Source organism: Schistocerca piceifrons, chromosome 7, assembly GCF_021461385.2.
Source record: "Schistocerca piceifrons isolate TAMUIC-IGC-003096 chromosome 7, iqSchPice1.1, whole genome shotgun sequence".
NCBI lineage: Eukaryota > Metazoa > Arthropoda > Insecta > Orthoptera > Acrididae > Schistocerca > Schistocerca piceifrons.
This window is the reverse complement of record NC_060144.1, coordinates 452,064,241-452,085,233: the sequence shown is the minus strand read 5'-3', so window position 1 is coordinate 452,085,233 and position 20,993 is coordinate 452,064,241.

Sequence of the window (20,993 nt, the reverse complement as noted above, 5' to 3'; positions counted from 1 at the left end):
GTAAATTCGTGTAAAATTCTTGGTCACGGACAGTCTCCCTTTCGAAGGATGTACACACGTTATCTGATTGTAAGTTTCACTCCTTTCCTTCTTTCTGCACATTCCATATTTCTATTTGATGATGCTAAGTTTATATAAACAAAACAAACGCCTTGTATGTATTTTATTAAGAAATAAAAAGTTCTCATTAGCACTAAGAACACTCGCAAGATACTCGTTTCGAAAGTGTGTCATTGCTGCGGTTTGTTGCGCATTTTATAAATTACAACCACGTTTGCCCACAGGCCGTGCCTACTGACACACATTACTGCGACGACCCTCAACTCAGAGGTAGTCTCACCGAACCTGGACAAAGAAATACATTTTCAACATCTGTACGTGACCAGTGTGGTGGCGACAGGTCTATAGGTCTATAATATCTGCTATGTAAAGTAACATAGCAGATCTATAATTGTGTGCCTCTCTATGTAATTGTGTGCATCTGTCCTAGGGCCCTTCTTAAAACGGGAATGACCTGCGCTTTCTTCCAGTCGCTAGGTACCCTTAATTGCATAAGTGATTTACGAAAAATTACTAGAAGGGGAGCAAGTTCTTTCCCATAATTTTTGTAGAATTTTACAAGTATCTCACCTGGTCCTGACGCCTTTCCGCTGCTAAGCGACTGTAATCGTTTTTCTATTTTGCGATCGGTTATCTCAAATCCGCCATTTTGACGTTGGTATGACGACTGAAATGAGGGATCATGTTACGATCTTCTGCGGTGAAACAATTTTGGAAGACCGAATTCAGTATTTAGGCCTTCTCTCTGTCATCTTCCCTTTCGGTGCCAGTGTAGTCACAGAGTGAATGAATAGATGATTTTGACCCACTTTCTGATTTTACATAAGGTCAAAACCTCGTAAGGTTTTTACTCAGATTGGTTGACAAAATTTTACTTTCGAAGTCATTGAACGCTTCTCTCATTGCTCTCCTTAAGCTCATTTTAGCTTCGTTCAGCTTTTGTTTGGCAGGTAGGTTTTTATTTTCTTGAACCTGAGGTGAAGTTCTCTTTGTTTACGTAGCAGGTTTCTAACATGGCTATTACATCATGGTAGGTCCTTCCCATCCCTTAGCATATTGCTCGGAACACATTTATCTAGAACATATTGCACGACTCCTATCAATTTTTTCCACTTGTTTTCCACATCTTCGTCCTCATCACCGAATGTTTGGTGCTGATTGCTCAGATACTCCGAAAATTATATCCTGTCACTCTTGTTATGCAAAAATATCTTCCTGCCTTTCTTAACATTCTTTGTCAGACTCGTTGCCATAGAAGCTACCACTTCCTTATGATCACTGATTCCTTCCTCTATGTTAGCTGATTCGATAGGTTCAGGTCGTTTGTTGCCAGGAGGTCCAAGACGTTACCCTCACAAGTTGGTTCTCTAGCTATCTGCTCAAAGTAATTTTTGGACAAGACATACAGAACATCTCGCGAAGAGACCATGAGGATAAAATCAGAGAGATTAGAGCCCACACAGAAGCATACCGACAATCCTTCTTTCCACGAACAATACGAGACTGGAATAGAAGGGAGAACCGATAGAGGTACTCATGGTAACCTCCGCCACACACCGTCAGGTGGCTTGCGGAGTATGGATGTAGATGCAGATGTAGAATGTCACACGAATGTCTCTGGCACCAGGTTCGATAGTAGACACTCCCAGTGTATATCTGTCGAGTTGAAGTCACCCCCTATTACAACGGCATGATCAGGAAAATTACTAACGATATTATGTAAGTTCTGTCCGTAGCGCTGTACCAGTAGAGCTCCTGAGCCAGGCGGTCTATAAAAGCATCCGATTATATTTTTTGATCGATCTTTGATACTTAACTTCACCCACATCAATTCACAATCGGAATCCGTGATAAGCTCGCTAGATTTTATCGAATTCTTCACTGCAAGAAACCATCTGCAATCATTGGTGACTAACCTACCCTTACGATAAATATTTCAGTCTGAACTAGGGATCTCGTTGTCACTGACGTCCGGTTTCAACCGACTTTCTGTACCTGATACTGTCGGTGCATTATAACCTCTAGCAAGTGATACTAATTCTGAGATCTTTTCTTGAATGCTCCTGCAGTTTACTAAAATCATATGAACCTTTTGTGCCTCTCATCCGTGACAACGAACGTTCTCTGAAGACATTGTGGCTAATTTATCAGGAAAATAGTCATTGATCCCAAGGGAAGGTTTCTCTAATCTATAAAATGCCCCATGTGCACGCCACACGTACGCCGCTACCCTAGTAGCCGCTTCCTGCGTGTAGTGCACGCCTGACCTATTAAGGGGAACCCTGAAATTTTGTACCCAATAGTGAAGGTCGAGAAACTCGCGTCCGATACCGTCGCAGAGTCGTCTGAGCCTCTGGTTTGCTCCACGATCTGCTAACACCAAGTGTTCCCTATCTTAACACTCTGAAACGTCGCTCTTTCTGTCAAAGGGGGAATCTTACTAGCCACTAGAAGCAGACGTTGCGAGTTTCGTCCAGTAAAACTTTAGTAATAACGTTGAACAAACTCCTACTCTTGTGGATCTCTACATTATTAAGTAATAGTGTTGTAGGGTGGAGACGAAGCCAGGAGATTCCACTCACTTCATGACATGATTCTGCTGCTGCCAAATACTAGAGCTCTCACGCAGACAGCAACGCTTGTTTTAGAAATTTAAACACATCGTTATTCCGCAGCGTGGCCACTGAGGCGATTAGAATTTCTCACGCTGGCCCTTGGAAAGCAATACCTGGCTAGATTTTTATCTTCCTAAAAGGCTTCTTCGAACTTGATATATTTTTTCGGGAAGAGGCTATTTCGTCCTCTGTGTGGAGCGCGGGGGTGTGGGAAGTGAATGCTGTGTCCATTATCTGCTCTAAAACCCAGCCTTGGACTCTGAACATTCTTGGTTCAGCGCGTTCCTTTTCAAAACACTCTTACCTTCTGTGAAGTACACGACTAGCCATTAAAATTGCTACACCACGAAGATGACGTGCTACAGTCGCGAAATTTAACCGACAGGAAGAAGATGCTGTGATATGCAAATGATTAGCTTTTCAGAGCATTCACACAAGGTTGGCACCGGTGGCGACACCTACAACGTGCTGACATCAGGAAGTTTCCAATCGATTTCTCATACACAAACAGCAGTTGACCGGCGTTGCCTGGTGAAACGTTGTTGTGATGCCTCGTGTAAGGAGGCGAAATGCGTACCATCACGTTTCCGACTTTGATAAAGGTCCGATTGTAGCCTATCGCGATTGCGGTTTATAGTATCGCGACATTGCTGCTCGTGTTGTTCGAGATCCAATGACTGTTAGCAGAATATGGAATCGGTGGGTTCAGGAGGGTAATACGGAACGCCGTGCTGAATCCCAACGGCCTCGCATCAGTAGCAGTCGAGATGACAGACATCTTATCCGCATGGCTGTAACGGATCGTGCAGCCACGTCTCGATCCCTGAGTCAACAGATGGGGACGTTTGCAAGACAACACATCTGCACGAACAGTTCGACGACGTTTTCAGCAGCATGGACTATCAGCTCGGTGACCATGGCTGCGGTTATCCTTGACGCTGCATCACAGGCAGGAGCGCCTGCAATGGTGTACTCAACGTCGAAGCTGGGTGCACGAATGGCAAAACGTAATTTTTTCGGATGAATCCAGGTTCTGATTACAACATCATGATGGTCGCATCCGTGTTTGGCGACATCGCGGTGAACGCACATTGGGAGCATGTATTCGTCATCGCCATACTGGCGTATCACCCGGAGTGATAGTATGGGGTGCCATTGGTTACACGTCTCGGTCACCTCTTGTTCACATTGACGACACTTTGAACAGTGGACATTACATTTCAGATGTGTTACGACCCGTGGCTCTACCCTTGATTCGATTCCTGCGAAACCGTACATTTCAACAGGATAATGCTCGACCGCATGTTGCAGGTCCTGTACGGGCCTTTCTGGATACAGAAAATGTTCGACTGCTGCCCTGGCCAGCACATTCTCCAGGTCTCTCAACAATTGAAAACGTCTGGTCAATGGTCAATGGTGGCCGAGCGATTGGCTCGTCACAATACGCCAGTCACTACTCTTGATGAACTGTGCTATCGTGTTGAAAATGCATGGGCAGCTGTACCTGTACACGCCATCCAAGCTCTGCTTGACTCAATGCTCAGGCGTATTAAGGCCGTTATTACGGCCAGAGGTGGTTATTCTGGCTACTGATTTCTCAGGATCTATGCGCCCAAATTGCGTGAAAATGTAATCACACGTCAGTTCTTGTATAATATATTTGTCCAATGAATACCCATTCATCATCTGCATTTCTTCTTGGTGTAACTATTTTATGGGCAGTAGTGTATTTAGTAGGTTCTCAATTCGGCAAATCCTCACCGTAAAGAACATGTTGCGTGATAGTTGAAGGCAAAATCTGCCGTGTAACAGTATGAGATCACAGATACAAAGGAGCAGGCTTCGACACTCAGTTGATATCAGGGTTGTTGTTTGGTCTCTTATCGCTTCTTGCGTCTGCGGCAATGATTTGAATACATGAAAACTGTGATGTTGCTGCGCGTTTCGGATATCTCGCTGAACTATAAGTCCTTCTGTAAACGGAGGGGTAAATCATTTCAGAGATATAAATCAAGGGCATAACTATCTCCAATATGCCAATGCCTAGTAAACCAGTGTTCGAATCAGTCTTCGCTTGGAGGACAGCTTTACATTATTTCTCAGTGATTCGCAGATAATTAACAGCAAATGTGACTCAACTCTAGAGCAACGTAATTCGAGCGTAGTGCTCGAGAGAGCACGTTAAGTGTTTCAGAGGAGTTGTAACGGATTTGCGGATGCATAGAAAACTAATGTTGAACGTCGTGAATTTGAAACAAATAGTTAAATTTTGGGGTTCCATACCTTAATCGGCAAAAACGGAACCCTTATAGGATCACACCGTTTTCCTCCGTCTGGCTGCCCGACAGTTAAGCCACTTTTCTCAGCAATGAGTAGAGGTATCAAGTTGAAATTTATGTCACATATTAAGGTCTATGGTCCCTTGACGGTGTAAAAAGCTGAAGCTTCCAAAACAATTCAATCAAAAGATGCGGCCATTATGTCACATACTTTGAAACTCACAAACTCACTCATCAAGACCTTTAGGTACTTCTCGCTGACCTACAATCATGAAATTTGGCGAGCGGCAAGATTTCTCAGTAAAAGGTTCAAATGGATCATATGGCCCTAAGCACTTAACATCTGATGTCCTCAGTCCCCTAGACTTAGAACTATCTAAACCTGACTAACCTAAGGACGTCACACACATCCATGCCCGAGGCAGGATTCAAACCTGCGACCGTAGCAGCAGCGCGGTCCGGACTGAAGCGCCTAGAACCGCTCGGCCACAGCGGCCGGCGCAGTAAAAGGAAAAAGTCCGAAAATTGTTAACAGGAAAAAAAATGTCTTTGTCATTTGTTATCCGACTGATAGCCTTCTTTTAAGACTTCTTTTTCTCAGGAACGGATAGACATATCAAAATGAAATTTATATCACATACTAAGGTCTACGGTCACTTGGCGGTGTAAGAAATTGAACCATCTAAGTCAATGCAATCAAAATATACGGTCACTTATGTCACATATTTTGATACAAACTCACAATTCAAGATCTGTAGGTTACTTCCCATTGTGTTAGATTCAAAAAATTTGGCAAATAACAAGGTTTCACAATACAAGTAAGGAAAAAAATCTGAAAATTGTTAATTTGTAATTATGTCACACAAAAATGTTTTGGTTGTTTGTTATCCGATCGTCTGTTTGTCTGTTAGAATCCCTTTTTCTCAGGAATGGGTAGACCATGTCTTCCCTGCATCGGCATCTATAACAGGCAAAAATCGTCGACATTTTCGGTTCCCAGGATGGATGAACTATCTGATCATGTTATCACGTTTGTATGGAATGCCCCGTGCGCGAGTTCTGCTCGCATTTATCCGGTTTTTTTTTTTTCGTTATGCATGTCTTTGAACTGATTTCAGAGATATTTAACGGTCAACGCATTTCACCTACGCTGTCAAAAAGGCGTTTCTTGACCACCTGAATTATTTTCTCTTACTAAACAAATTTCTTAGTCAAGGAAATACTATATTTACAGGTCTCAGCTTACTTCTAAGCAGCTGCATTTTTACTGTTAGTGAGAGGTCCTGTTGATTGTTACAATTGATTGTTTCTGATAATGATTCTGCGTCATTTGACCCGTCAAAGATTTCTGTCGACAGTCTCTTTGACCCTTGTCTTATATACAGAACTAGCTGAAAGACGATGAAAAGAAGGAAAGTCCTCTTACAGGAACTGGCGTTTCAATGATTCATAAAATGTTTCCTGGCTGATACTGACTCATCAAAGATTTCACTCTGAATAACATAGACAGAAATTACAACAGAGCATCTTTACTAAATTTAACACTTACGATCTCTTCTATACTGCTTCCAGTATCACAGTGCTTCGCAGCATCGCAGGTAAGACTTTTCGGATAAAATATCTTTTGTTTAAGTCAGAAAGTATCTCAGTCCCAGTAATAGAAGTTTCATTTTTACATAGAGCAGTTTCAATGTCTCACTTGCTCTGCGCGATGTCTTAGAATTCTTAGCAGCCGCGAACCTTAGAGTACAGATCTAGATAACTGGGGCTACGAGTACTGTTTAAATGACTGCAACTGAATTCTCCACTTGTGAATGCGCTTTTAGTGGAGGCAAGGGAGATGCCCCTTCAATTCAGGAGGAATTTCTTGGCTCAGGAATTCATCCTTAGTAAAGCGACGCTAACAGTTCATCCTCTTCTTCAAAATCTTAACGGCTTCATTCAGGACAATGAGTACGTCGATAGGATTCGAAGTAGGTGGGTCTCTATACTGGTTCAAAGTTTCAGACAACAAAGATACGTGGTACCCCTTGCCCTAAAAAGCTCTTTGCCTTCTGCCTTTAGCTTTGGAACTCGAAGTCCTGAACACCGGCCCACATTCTTCTGTCAGCCCAGACCGTCGGATCGAACTTTCGCTACTTCTACTGTTGTTTCCCATCTCGTTACATCAACGTGGCCCTCATCGATCAAAATATTCAGACGGCTTCAAAAGAAGAGAGGGTACCGGCTTTGTTTACGTCTGCGAAATTCCACTATTTTGTGCCATTTTTAAGCTTCCGACGGAAGTCAGCATCTCCACTGCCCAAGTTCTTGCAATTAAGCAGGCTGTTCAATATGCGGCATATCAGTTCGACAATATCCTCATTATCACGGATTGGAGGAGCGCACTGGAAAATCTGGAAAACAGCAACGGAGCTCAACACTAACCACCATGTGCTCAATTAAGTTAATCTATTAGTACGAAACTCAATATAAACATGTCCAGTTACTACGGATAAGGGGACACTCTAGTATCTCATGCAACGAGATAGGGGACCACCTGGCGAAACAACGTGTGACTGATGGGCAGGCTTACCACACTTGCCTTCCAGCTACAATTTTGTTGCTGGTGTAAAAGAAAAATGTCCACCAAGAATCGTCGCAGATGTGAGAGATCACACAACAGTGCAAAGGAAGACATTATGCCACAATACAGTCGAGTACTCCACAAAAAACCTGGTTATCCTAAATAAAGCTACCTAGACGTCATGCCACTACTATAACGCGTATCCGGCTGGATCGCGGCTGCTACACCTCACATCTTTACAGGATGAGATTTCAGCCATCTCCCTACTGTGAAGTCCACCCAATGACATTGCAGCCCTTAACTATATGGCATTCACGCTATGGCAGACATAACCGCAAGTTTCTTAACGCCTTGGTCAGAGCCGGAATTACCCAACCCACATCTGTGACGGACCTGTTTCGACATCTGTCCACAGTTGACTACGTCAGTGTTACCCAGTTTCTGCAAAAATTGGATATCGACTTACAAGTCAGACACAAAGGCTCCAGCGGAAGAAGTTGTGATATATGGACTGTGCTGAGTGTGTGAATGTACGAAGTGTGTCTACATGAAATTAACATAATTTCCAGTGTCTATGCTGCATATATGGTAATGTATACCAAACTGTAGTTATTCACTTCTCTGATAAATGGTTAAAGACGAAGTCGAATAAATTTGAAAAAAAAAATCTACAACAGATGTGCATGTGCGTCGTCAGCAAATGGCAAACAGTTAAATGTCGAAAATATGTTAGAAAATGAGACACGTGGGGGATTAATGGCTATAGTTCAATACTACTTGAAAAGAAGGTCTGGATTAATTTGACGCCATCCCTAACTTCGAAGAAATAAGACATCCACACTGACCCGAAGATTCGAGCACAGCAATCGGACTGCTAAGTATAAGGCAGCGGTGCCATCAACTTACTTCAGATGCTGGATGTCGCCAAAAGGAAGATGACACAAACAAAAAAAGGTATTGGTTAATTACGTCACGTTAATTAATCGATTTTTATTAGGAAAATTAGCGATTGAATATAGCACAATGGGCCACTTGGAAGTTGTGAACAAAATAGTAGGTCGGAGCCATGAGTATGGATTACGACATTGTCTGGGATTCACAGATTTTGAAATAAGTTCTGACTCACTTTCAAAAGGTGGTACCAACTACCCTTGAGAAATACATTACTAATCCAAGTTATGTTACTATACTGAAGAATATAGATACTGCCACAGATTCCATTAGACTTTATCTAATTGTGACGATTTCAGAAATGCAAGAAGAGTAGGAGGCTCCATATCACCAAAAATGTTCCCTACAACCCTAAATGAAGTCTTTAGACATTTCAGCTACGAAACTAAAGGCACATGCTTGTGTATTGGAGATACCTGAATCACCTTCTTTTTCCTGATGACATTTTACATGCGCAGAAACTGTTCTAAAATGGATGGAACAATTTAACTCAGGGGGTTTGTGGCAAGGAGTGAATCAATTTCGATGAGATTAAAAAATAATGTATACCTAAAGGAACTTGTGGACTCTCTTCCACTCCCAACAGAGACCAGTATCAAACTGGAGCCGATGTTACGCTTGAAAGACTTCTATTAGTTTATTAATATGGTTTTTTTTCTTTGATTACCAAGCAGTCCACTGGCAAAGCGAATACAGAATATATACATTTAAACACAGATGATTACGAGCAATTCCATTTACACTACGTTCTGTGGACAGTGTGCTTGGAACAGAGTGGATATGGCCCAACAAGACATGAAATTAAGAAATTAACTAGCACAACGGATAACGCAACAGCCAAGCTTGCGTACCAGGAAAGCAAACGTAGTGGGTACTGTATCAATCTAGATCACGATCCTCATTTCCTATTACATGCTTATCTCTCAGTTTTAGATCAATTTTCATTAGGACGGCATATTTCTCACATGTAAGAAAGCAAATGTAGGAGGATGAAAAAGAAACAATTGAGTGCAAATTAGTTGTCTAAACACAGTGACCTTTTATAATGAACGGCGACGATTTATTTATAGAAACAAATCTAACACGTATCAACAATAATACTTTGCAATACTTTTATAAAACAGAAATGCGAATTATAAGTATGAACACCTATTACAAAAGACTGTTACTTGTAGGTCCTTTAAAGAAAATATTATAATAATTGAGCTACAACAGTGCTGGCAACATGGGTTGGATTCACTTCCAAACCAAATCAACAAACAAGCAAGAGAGTAATTCATGCATCTGCATCTACATCTACATACATACTCCTCAATCCACCATACGGTGCGTGGCGGAGGGTACCTCGTACCACAACTTCTCTCCCTGTTCCACTCCAAAACAGAACGAGGGAAAAATGACTGCCTATATGCCTCTGTACGAGCCCTAATCTCTCTTATCTTTGTGGTCTTTGCGCGAAATATAAGTCGGCGGCAGTAAAACTTTACTGCAGTCAGCCTCAAATACTGGTCCTCTAAATTTCCTCAGTAGCGATTCACGAAAAGAACGCCTCCTTTCCTCCAGAGACTCCCACCCGAGTTCCTGAAACATTTCCTTAACACTCGCGTGATGATCAAACCTACCAGTAACAAATCTAGCAGCCCGCCTCTGAATTGCTTCTATGACCTCCCTCAATCGACCTGATAGGGATCCCAAACGCTCGAGCAGTACTCAAGAATAGGTCGTATTAGTGTTTTATAAGCGGTCTCCTTTATAGATGAACTACTGAACCGAAGACGACTATCCGCCTTCCCCACAACTGCCATTACCTGCTTGTCCCACTTCATATCGCTCTGCAATGTTACCCCCAAATATTTAATCGACGTGACTGTGTCAAGCGCTACACTACTAATGGCGTATTCAAACATTACGGGATTCTTTTTCCTATTCATCTGCATTAATTTACATTTATCTATATTTAGAGTTAGCTGCCATTCCTTACACCAATCACAAGTCCTGTCCAAGTCATTTTAGCATCACCATCAAACAGCCGCACATTGCTATCAACCCTATCCAAAAGATCATTTATGTAGATAGAAAACAACAGCGGACCTACCACACTTCTCTGGGGCACTCTAGATGATACTCTCACCTCCGATGAACACTCACCATCGAGGACACTTTTGCACCGTAAAGAAAGCGAGAAACGATTTATTTTACATCGTCCCACCACTGACTATTAAAACATGCAGAGAACGTAAACAGAGGCTATTGTACCTGTATGTCATTATTATGCATTAGTGAAAGTTACTTAGCATCTTCTAACTTAATCTCCTTAATTGCACAGGTAAATGTTGAGAGTGGGAATTCACTTTACTAATTACAGACTGTGAGATTTGCATCCATCTATATGTGTAAATTATGTTACTTTTGTTCCAAATGAGAATAACTGAAAGGAGGAGAGATAAAAATAGGCTAGCACGATTATCCCCCTCGGTGTTAATTATCTCAGTTAGTGACGAAAGCATCAGTGTAAAATCTAAAAGGCTATGTAATTTAGAGACACAACGGGTAGGTACATCCGAAATGCTAGAGATTTGTCCTCCCGTTTCGTTTTCCATTGTGCCGCCTCAGTTGGTCAGCGGTTCTTAGGAAGTGCTGTGCGGTAGATCTTGCTTGCAGTGCACATGCTACGAAGGAAATTATATTGAAAAAGATGAGGCAAAATAGAAGACAAGTACCGCAAAAAACGAGACGGTACATGGCCATGATTCAGACAGATCATCGCCGCCTTTGCGAGCTGCTGCGCGGGCAGCCTACAGCAGTGTGCGCAGGCGCGGCGCGTGCCGACAGTGGCCGCAAATTGGCGCCCATTAGGACAGCCGCGGCCGGCGTCCGTAATAGAGGCGTCGTTGTCGCACGACTCTGGCGCTTGGCTGCCGGCCACGGCTGCTCTAGGAATGCCCGCCCCTCACAACTTCCACGACTGATACACATCTGCACAATTCCGCGTTCAGCGCAGCTTCTAGCAGTACTTTATACAATACACTGGAGCGTATTAGATATTACATCTAGAACAGAGGAAGACAAACACTGTCTAGGACACTATTTTATTTAACTAGATAACTTGTTTCTACGCCATTTTTACGTCATACTCATATTCGTTTATACAAGGTGAAAAGTATTTAAACCGACAAAATCTGGGAGGTTGTGGGGGACATCAAAGCAAATATTTTTCCCTAATGTCATTTTTTCCTATGAGGAGTATTTAAACCGGTAGAGGAAGATTTCTCGCGCGGCAAATTAATTAAACCAACAAACACTTTTTCATTTTTTTATGACCAAGAGACAACAGATTAACACAACCCAATTTCAATTACAGTAGATTTTCAAAAATGCCTCCATTGATACTTAAACAAAGGTTACACCATCGGATCATGTTCTGTCTGACATGGGCAAAAACCCCAGGAGTATCCTGAATTGTTCCTGCTGCTGCTACTTTCCGGGCAACCAGATCCTCGTCTGATGCAACAGGAGTTGCGTAAACAAGGTTGCCCATCTCTCCCCACACAAAAAAGTCCAGATGGGACATATCTGGGGATCGAGCAGGCCATGGTACAGGACCACCTCTGCCAATCCACGTTTCTGGGAACCATCGTTCCAGGAATCGACGCACACGACGACTGAAATGTGCCGGCACCCCGTCATGTTGGAACCACATGCGTTGTCTTGCAGGGAGCGGGACGTCTTCCAGCAATTCTGGCAAATGTCTGGCGAGAAAATTGTAATAATGCCTGCCATTTAATGGCCTAGGTAGCAGATATGACCCGATTAAACAGTCCCCAACAACACCGACCCACGCATTAACGAAGAACCGCACTTGATGAGCGCTAGAAACTGTGGCATGTGAGTTATCCTCACTCCAAACATGCGAAATGTGCATGTTGAAGACTCCATCAAGCCCGAACTTTGCTTCATCGGTAAACAACACAGGATGGAAATGTAGGATGCATTTCACAATGTTTCAGGTACCACTGCGAAACTGTGCTCTGGGTGGATAATCAACTGGTTTCAAGTTGCGGACACGCTGTAAGTGAAATGGACGTAACAATTGCTCCTGAAGAGCTGTTCTTAAATTCGTCTGATTCGTCCCCATGTTACGTGCAATTGCACGAGTGCTGATTGAAGGATCCCGCTCCACATGCTGCAAGACAGCTTCCTCAAATTGCAGCGTTCTTACCGCGCGACAGTGTCCCTGTCCAGGTAATCTGCTAAATGATCCGGTCTCACGCAGACGTTGGTACACAGCAACAAAGATCGTATGATGCGGGATGAACCCGCTGTGCAGCTCGTCCGTTGTGGTGCGCTACGTAGTACCCACCAACCATATCAGTGTACTCACTCAAGGTGTATCGCTCCATTAGTAAACAGAGACAATGCACTACTCCACTGGTGGAAAACACTTGCCTACAACTGAAGAGCATAATACAGCTTCCAACAGCTGAAGATCGTAATACGGCCTCTAGCAACTGAAGAGCGTAATACGGCCTCCACCGGTTTAAATAATCCTCATAGGAAAAAAAATGACATTAAGGAAAAATATTTGTTTTGATGTCCCCTACAACCTCCCAGAGTTTGTCAGTTTAAATACTTTTCACCCTCTACATACTACTAAATGCAACTCGTCTAACTGAAGAACTAAAACAGTTCATGAATCCCAGAGGCGTTGCACATCGGGCATAAAAACAGCGCTCCCTTCTGAAAATCATTTTGCTTAGAAGGAGAAGCGGAACAAAGCCAGACAAGCTGTGATAAATGCCGAACTCAGACAACAGAAAAAGACCAGCTGTTCTGCGGAAAAACCTGCGTGGTCTTGGTACAAACAAAGTAATAGCTGCAGCTGATTCCATTGACCCAACCGATGAACTGAACCGGTACTTTACATTACCTATAACTACAATAGGGCCACAAACGAAAAAGAGATACGATGATCACTTCATGGGTGTAAACGATTGCTGCCACGAAGAATTCTATCTAAAGCATGTTACTTGCAACACCACCAAAAAAACCATCATTTGTATCAGGTTAACATCTACTGGACACGATAGCATCAGACTCCAAATGATGAATCTTATTATTGACCCACTACTGTCCACTATAACAGATACCTTCAACCACTTCTTAACCACAAGCGTTTTACCTAGTTAAGCCATTACCTAAAAAGGACGCTGCCACAGCACCCTCTGATTACCGACGTATTTGTATTCTTCCGTCACTATCCAAGGCTTGAAAAAATGTAATCCACGACCAGCTAACAAATTACCAAACTAGAGACAGCCTACTAGACTAACACCAGTCAATCTTCCGTAAACATCGTAGCACAACATCTGCCTTAGTGAACGTAACAGATGACCAGAAGCTTACCATGGAGGCACAAAAGGCAACTATCCAGTGCTTCTCAGATTTCAGCAAAGCCTTTGGCACCGTCGACTGACATTTTCCTTGTCAGACATAGCAGCCGTAATTTCTCGCCAAGTGGAGTGCAATGGTTCCACTCATACCTGACGTCTCTCCATCAATCCGTCATGTCCGGCAACATAAGGTCACAATGGAGGCAGGTAACATCAGGAGTCCCCCAGAGCTCGGTATTAAGTCCTGCACTCTTTACCTTGTACGTAAATCACGTGTAATCAGTCTTGTCCTATTCCAAATACCATATGCCCGCTGACGACCTCCAGTCGTATCTCAGTGCAAAACCTATAAACCTGAAGACAGCTATCGAGAATCTCGCTACCGACCTGTGTGCACTATCCAGATGGGCACAGGACATAGTGTTATAGCTCAACACACCCAAAACCCAAGCGATTCTGATGGTCATTGTAGGCTCATTAGCCCGAAATTTCGGTAATCTTTACCATCTTTAACCCTAAATGGGGTAAATATCATTTTCTCTCCTTCAGCAAAGAGTCTAGGAGTACTAATGTATGAAAAACTAGATTGACTCAGTACGTAACTGCAAAAATGAAATGAGCGTGTAGCATAGTTGTCTGGGAGGCCCCATCCGGGGAAGTTCGACCACCGAGTGCAAGTCTTATTTCAGTCGATGCCACATTGGACGACTTGCGTGCTGGTGATGAGGATGAAATGATGATGAAGACAACACAATACCCTGTCCACAAGCGATGAAAAACACGGCAGGGACTCGAACCCGGGCCCGTTGCATCGGAGGAAAGCACGTTACCGCTCACCTATGCAGGCGGACTACTTAACTGTAATGTGCCAGGAGTCATCAGCTTCTCTTCATGCCCTGCAGAAATATAAAAAGCTCTACCGTCTTGGTCTATGAAAGAAATTGTACAATTATTGAACGTAGCGATGTTATCCTTCAAGGCCTTTCTCAGGAACGCTCACGGTGCCAGGAACTGGTTGTGAATACCTGTGTTTACTATATCTGTGACGTTCGACCATTTCACCATATTTTACCATAATACGCAGAACTTCCTGGATGCATGCGGACAACACAGAATTTTCTATAACCTCTGGTTTCTCTACTGTATTATCAATGAACACTGTAACTCATTTCTCTCCACGACCTTAACGCTCTCGTCTCAACAACACTGCTGAAACACCCGTTCCCATCAGAGCAAAATCCTTTCTGTACGCTTTCTCGAAGTCCTTCTCAGTAGCAGAAACCTGACTCTGAACAACCTCCCGCATTAAATTACAGAACTATATAACATCTCCAGCTTCAGAAGTCAGTTAATGACATATCTACAAAAGCAACAATGAACCATGGACCTTGCCGTTGGTGGGGAGGCTTGCGTGCCTCAAAGATACAGATAGCCGTACCGTAGGTGCAACCACAACGGAGGGGTATCTGTTGAAAGGCCAGACAAACGTGTGGTTCCTGAAGCGGGGCAGCAGCCTTTTCAGTAGTTGCAGGGGCAACAGTCTGGATGATTGACTGATCTGGCCTTGTAACATTAACCCAAATGGCCTTGCTGTTCTGGTACTGCGAACGGCTGAAAGCAAGGGGAAACTACAGCCGTAATCTTTCCCGAGGGCATACAGCTTTACTGTATGATTAAATGATGATGGCGTCCTCTTGGGTAAAATATTCCGGAGGGAAACAGTCCCCCATTCGGATCTCCGGGCGGGTACTACTCAAGAGGACGTCGTTATCAGGAGAAAGAATACTGGCGTTCTACGGATCGGAGCGTGGAATGTCAGATCCCTTAATCGGGCAGGTAGGTTAGAAAATTTCAAAAGGGAAATGGATAGGTTAAAGTTAGATACAGTAGGACTTAGTGAAGTTCGGTAGCAGGAGGAACAAGACTTTTGGTCAGATGAATACAGGGTTATAAATACAAAATAAATGCAGGAGTAGGTTTAATAATGAATAAAAAAATAGGAGTACGGGTAAGCTACTACAAACAGCATAGTGAACGCATTATTGTGGCCAAGATAGACACGATGCCCACGTCTACTACAATAGTACAAGTTGACGAAGAAATTGATGAAATGTATGAGGCGATAAAAGAAATTATTCAGGTAGTGAAGGGAGACGAAAATTTAATAGTCATGGGTGACTGGAATTCGAGAGCAGGAAAAAGTGAGTGAAGGAAACATAGTAGGTGAATATGGATTGGGACTAAGAAATAAAAGAGGAAGCCGCCTGGTAGAATTTCGCGAAGAGCATAACTTAATCATAGCTAACATTTGGTTCAAGAATCATGAAAGAAGGTTGTATACATGGAAGAACCCTGGAGATACTAAAAGGTATCAGATAGATTATATAATGGTAAGACAGAGATTTATGAACCAGGTTTTAAATCGTAAGACATTTCCAGGGGCAGGTGTGGACTCTGACCACAATCTATTGGTTATGAACTGTAGAGTAAAACTGAAGAAACTCCAAGAATGTGGGAATTTAAGGAGATGGGACCTGGATAAACTGAAAGAACCAGAGCTGGTACAGAGTTTCAGGGAGAGCATAAGGGAACAATTGACAGGAATGGGGGAAAGAAATACAGTAGAAGAAGAATGGGTAGCTTTGAGGGATGAGATAGTGAAGGCAGCAGAGGATCAAGTAGGTAAAAAGACGAAGGCTAGTAGAAATCCTTGGGTAACAGAAGAGATACTGAATTTAACTGATGAAAGGAGAAAATACCAGAATGCAGTAAATGAAGAAGGCAAAAAGGAATACAAACGTCTCGAAAATGATATCGACAGGAAGTGCAAAATGGCTAAGCAGGGATGGCTAGAGGACAAATGTAAGGATGTAGAGGCTTATCTCACTAAGGGTAAGATAGACACTGCCTACAGGAAAATTAAAGAGAACCACTTGTATGAATATCAAGAGCTCAGATGGAAGCCCAGTTCTAAGCAAAGAAGGGAAAGCAGAAGGATGGAAAGAGTATATAGAGGGTCTATAAAAGGGCGATGTTCTTGAGGACAATATTATAGAAATGGAAGAGAATGTAGATGAAGATGAAATGGGAGATACGATACTGCGTGAAGAGTTTGATAGAGCACTGAAAGACCTAAGTCGAAACAAGGTCCCGGGAGTAGACAACATTCCATTAGAACTACTGACAGCCTTGGGAGATCCAGGCCTAACAAAACTCTACCATCTTAGAAGAAAGATTAAGGAAAGGCAAACCTACGTTTCAAGCATTTGTAGACTTAGAGAAATATTTTGACAATGTTGATTGGAATACTCTCTTTCAAATTCTGAAGGTGGCGGGGGTAAAATACAGGGAGCGAAAGGCTATTTACAATTTGTTCAGAAACCACATGGCAGTTATAAGAGTCGAGGGGAATGAAAGGGAAGCAGTGGTTGGGAAGGGAGTGAGACAGGGTTGTAGCCTCTCCCCGATGTTATTCAATCTGTATATTGAGCAAGCAGTAAAGGAAACAAAAGAAAAATTCGGAGTAGGTATTAAAATCCATGGAGAAGAAATAAAAACTTTGACGTTCGCCGATGACATTGTTATTCTGTCAGAGACAGCCAAGGACTTGGAAGAGCAGGTGAACGGAATGGACAGTGTGTTGAAAAGAGGGTATAAGATGAACATCAACAAAAGCAAAACGAGGATAAGGGAATGAAGTCGAATTAAGTCGGGTGATGCTGAGGGAATTAGATTAGGAAATGAGACACTTATTTGGGGAGCAAAATAACTGATGATGGTCGAAGTAGAGGATATAAAATGTAGAATGGCAATGGCAAGGAAAGCGTTTCTGAAGAATAAAAATTTGTTAACATCGAGTATCGATTTAAATGTCGGGAAGTCATTTCTAAAAGTATTTGTACGGAGTATAGCCATGTATGGAAGTAAAACGTGGACGATAAATAGTTTAGACAAGAAGAGAATAGAAGCTTTCGAAATGTGGTGCTACAGAAGAATGCTGAAGATTAGATGGGTAGATCACATAACTAATGAGAAGGTATTGAATAGAATTGGGGAGAAGAGGAGCTTGTGGCACAACTTGACTAGAAGAAGGGGTCGGTTGGTAGGACATGTTTTGAGACATCGAGGGATCACCAATTTAGTATTGGAGGGCAGCGTGGAGGGTAAAAATCGTAGAGGGAGACCAAGAGATGAATACACTAAGCAGATTCAGAAGGATGTAGGTTGCAGTAGGTACTGGGAGAACAAGAAGCTTGCACAGGATAGAGTAGCATGGAGAGCTGCATCAAACCAGTCTCAGGACTGAAGACCACAACAACAACAACGATTACCGTCGTTATACTCGTTACCCTTCTACATCGTACTTTCCAGTTACATCTTCCTCATTTCCCCGTATTCTTATCTGGCGCAGTCTTCTTAAATTTACTTTCCCCAAATCTCGCTATATCAGAAAACATTTATTTTGTACACCTGTAAATTCTTTATCTACCATTGTCATTACTTTATCATTATTATTAAGTTATTATTATTGTTGTTGTTTTATTATTACTATTAGGGGGTGCAGCTACAGTAGTACAAGTAATGCCAGTATTAACTTTGTTAGTTCATAGTATAATTTACTCACTTCGCCACTGCAGACACGCAAATCGTTTTAATTCTAGTTGTCATACAAAAATTGTTATTTTCTTAGGCAACTATGATGTAATATACATTTTATGTGTGAAACTCTGGACCAATGCAAGAGAGGGCGTAATGGCCCTAATCAGATCAGCTTAAATAAATAAATTAAAATCATCCTCTTTTTTCTGCCTGTATATTGTAATATCCATACCAATTTTTGCTTAAATTTATGGAATAATTATTAAGAAAATCTTTCCTTTACTTAGCAATTTTTATATCTCTAAATATGATTCCTGGTCACGTCGAGAGAGATATCGCTTGTTTTAGTTGTTCATCTTTTGTCGTTTCTCTTCCAAACTGTGATGAGCTGGTACTAATTTTCAGTACACTACTGTAATCCATCATGGTACTAATCTACCTTTGATAAAGTACTTTCGTGACATCAAGAAAATAACCTAAGCACGTAGACTTCTGTTACAAGGGTGGTATGGTTCAGTCATCCTCGCATGTAAGCAGAAGTAAATCGAACGAACTTGCTGCATTATATTTGGAGATAAAGTCAAGACAGTACTGCTGATCGTCAGTCGTCTTGCAAGACTGAAAGAAAGACTTCTTTTTAAATACAAATATCCATTAATATTCTCTTAAGTATGATAAGTGAAGGAACGTCAAATAATATAATGATGCTACAATGTCAAGGTTAATGTCAGAACCACGCAAGGAATTTTGATATCGTTTTCACTAATAGATAAATTGACTCGAGAGGAAGGTATATACTATGGTGTACAAAATGTAAGAACAAAAGTAAATTTCGCATGATGTGTGACTGTGAAGTAACACAGCCCAATGAAACTTGAACCATACACAGACAAAACTGATAAGTACAGTACAGAACGCAGAAGAAAGAAATATATTATGTTCCGAACAGAAATGACACTTTTATTCAGTGACACTAATTACACTGAAGCCACTACGATGAACCCCTGGACATTACAAAAGGTGGGACATGGTTCTTAATAGGCTGTGTGACCGCCACGAACGTCAGTGCAGGCTCTGCAGAGTGATCCCATGCTGGTCACAAAGTTGGTAACGAGTTCTGGCGGTAGGGCGTTCCACTCCTTTACCAACGCGATTGAAAACTGCTGCGTGATCGTTGGTGCTCGCGCACGTGCTATACGTCTATGCAACATTCCTACTCGTGCTCGATGGGACTTAAGTCGGGAGAACGGGAGGACCAATCCATTTGCCGAATATTCTCTTGTTGTAAGAACTCTTCCACATACACTATTCTAAGCAGTCGCTCAGTTCATCCATAAAAATAGTCAGAGTGCACACCTGAAATGAAGCACATGGAGAAGGAGTACAGTGTCGTCGTTGACCGACGAGTGTACAGTGCTTATAGATTTGGAAGCCATAACATCTGGACCTCCAAAAGACCATGCGTGGCAATTTTCCTGGAGACATTACGTGTTCCCACCTCACGCCATATGTCAGTACGTCTAGAACCACTAATCAGACTGCATCTCCTCTCCTACAAGAAGAGCAAGGGACACCAGCCGTTGCAAAAGGTGCCGCCGATGGTCTGGTGTCAATGGAACACAACGTAGTGGTCGTTGAGCAAAGAGACCGCCTCCACGTAGCCACAGTGCCACAGTGGAGTTCAGGATTGCGTGCTGTGAAATGTGTTTGCAATTACACCCGCTATTTGACTTGGGTCCCGTGTTACCTGTTGCTGTAGTTGACCGTAGCCGACCACGCCATCTCCTTCGGGCAGAAGTGCCTGTGGTTCCGAACGCTTCCCAAGCATTGTGAAACAATGCTGTGAGCAGTATCAAACTCTTGGGCTACGCTCGTCTTATTTCGTCCTTCTTCCAGTTTCCCGATGATTCTTCCTCGTGTGAAGTCCACTAGATGTTGTCTCCGAGCCACGGTGTAATGAACAGCACCACCACAGTGGATCGCAGCTGCTCATTGATTGACTCACGCAGCCACTGAATCAGTCCGTCAATTAATGACAACAGCATCAAAATCGCTATAATAATTCCGGAGATCAACCTTCATATACATGCAGAAAAATGCAGCGGGAGAGTTCTATTTATAATATGTATAGATTCTGATCAGGTTTTGCTGCTCTCTGCAGTTGTGGCGGCTGTTTACTGTTTTCCCCGCTGTATACCACTTCCTCTATAGCTGAGTAGAGAGTCTATATAGCTGACTATCTCGTAGCTCCCATCACTGTCACGAGATGTCACTCGACACTCCAACTAAAGTGATAACAATACATAATTACACCTCTGGTCTAACGGTTGCCGGCACGGTAGCTCAGCGTGTTCGGTCAGAGGGTTAACTGCCCTCTGTAATAAAAAAAAAACTGAATTAATCTATCAACAACGAACTTAAACGGATGTCTTACGACGTCCGCCCTGAGGAGATGCAACGTCGCTGCGGTCGAAAACGCCTGTATAAGACAAAAAGTGTCTGGCGAAGTTGTTAGGTCGGTTACTGCTGCTAA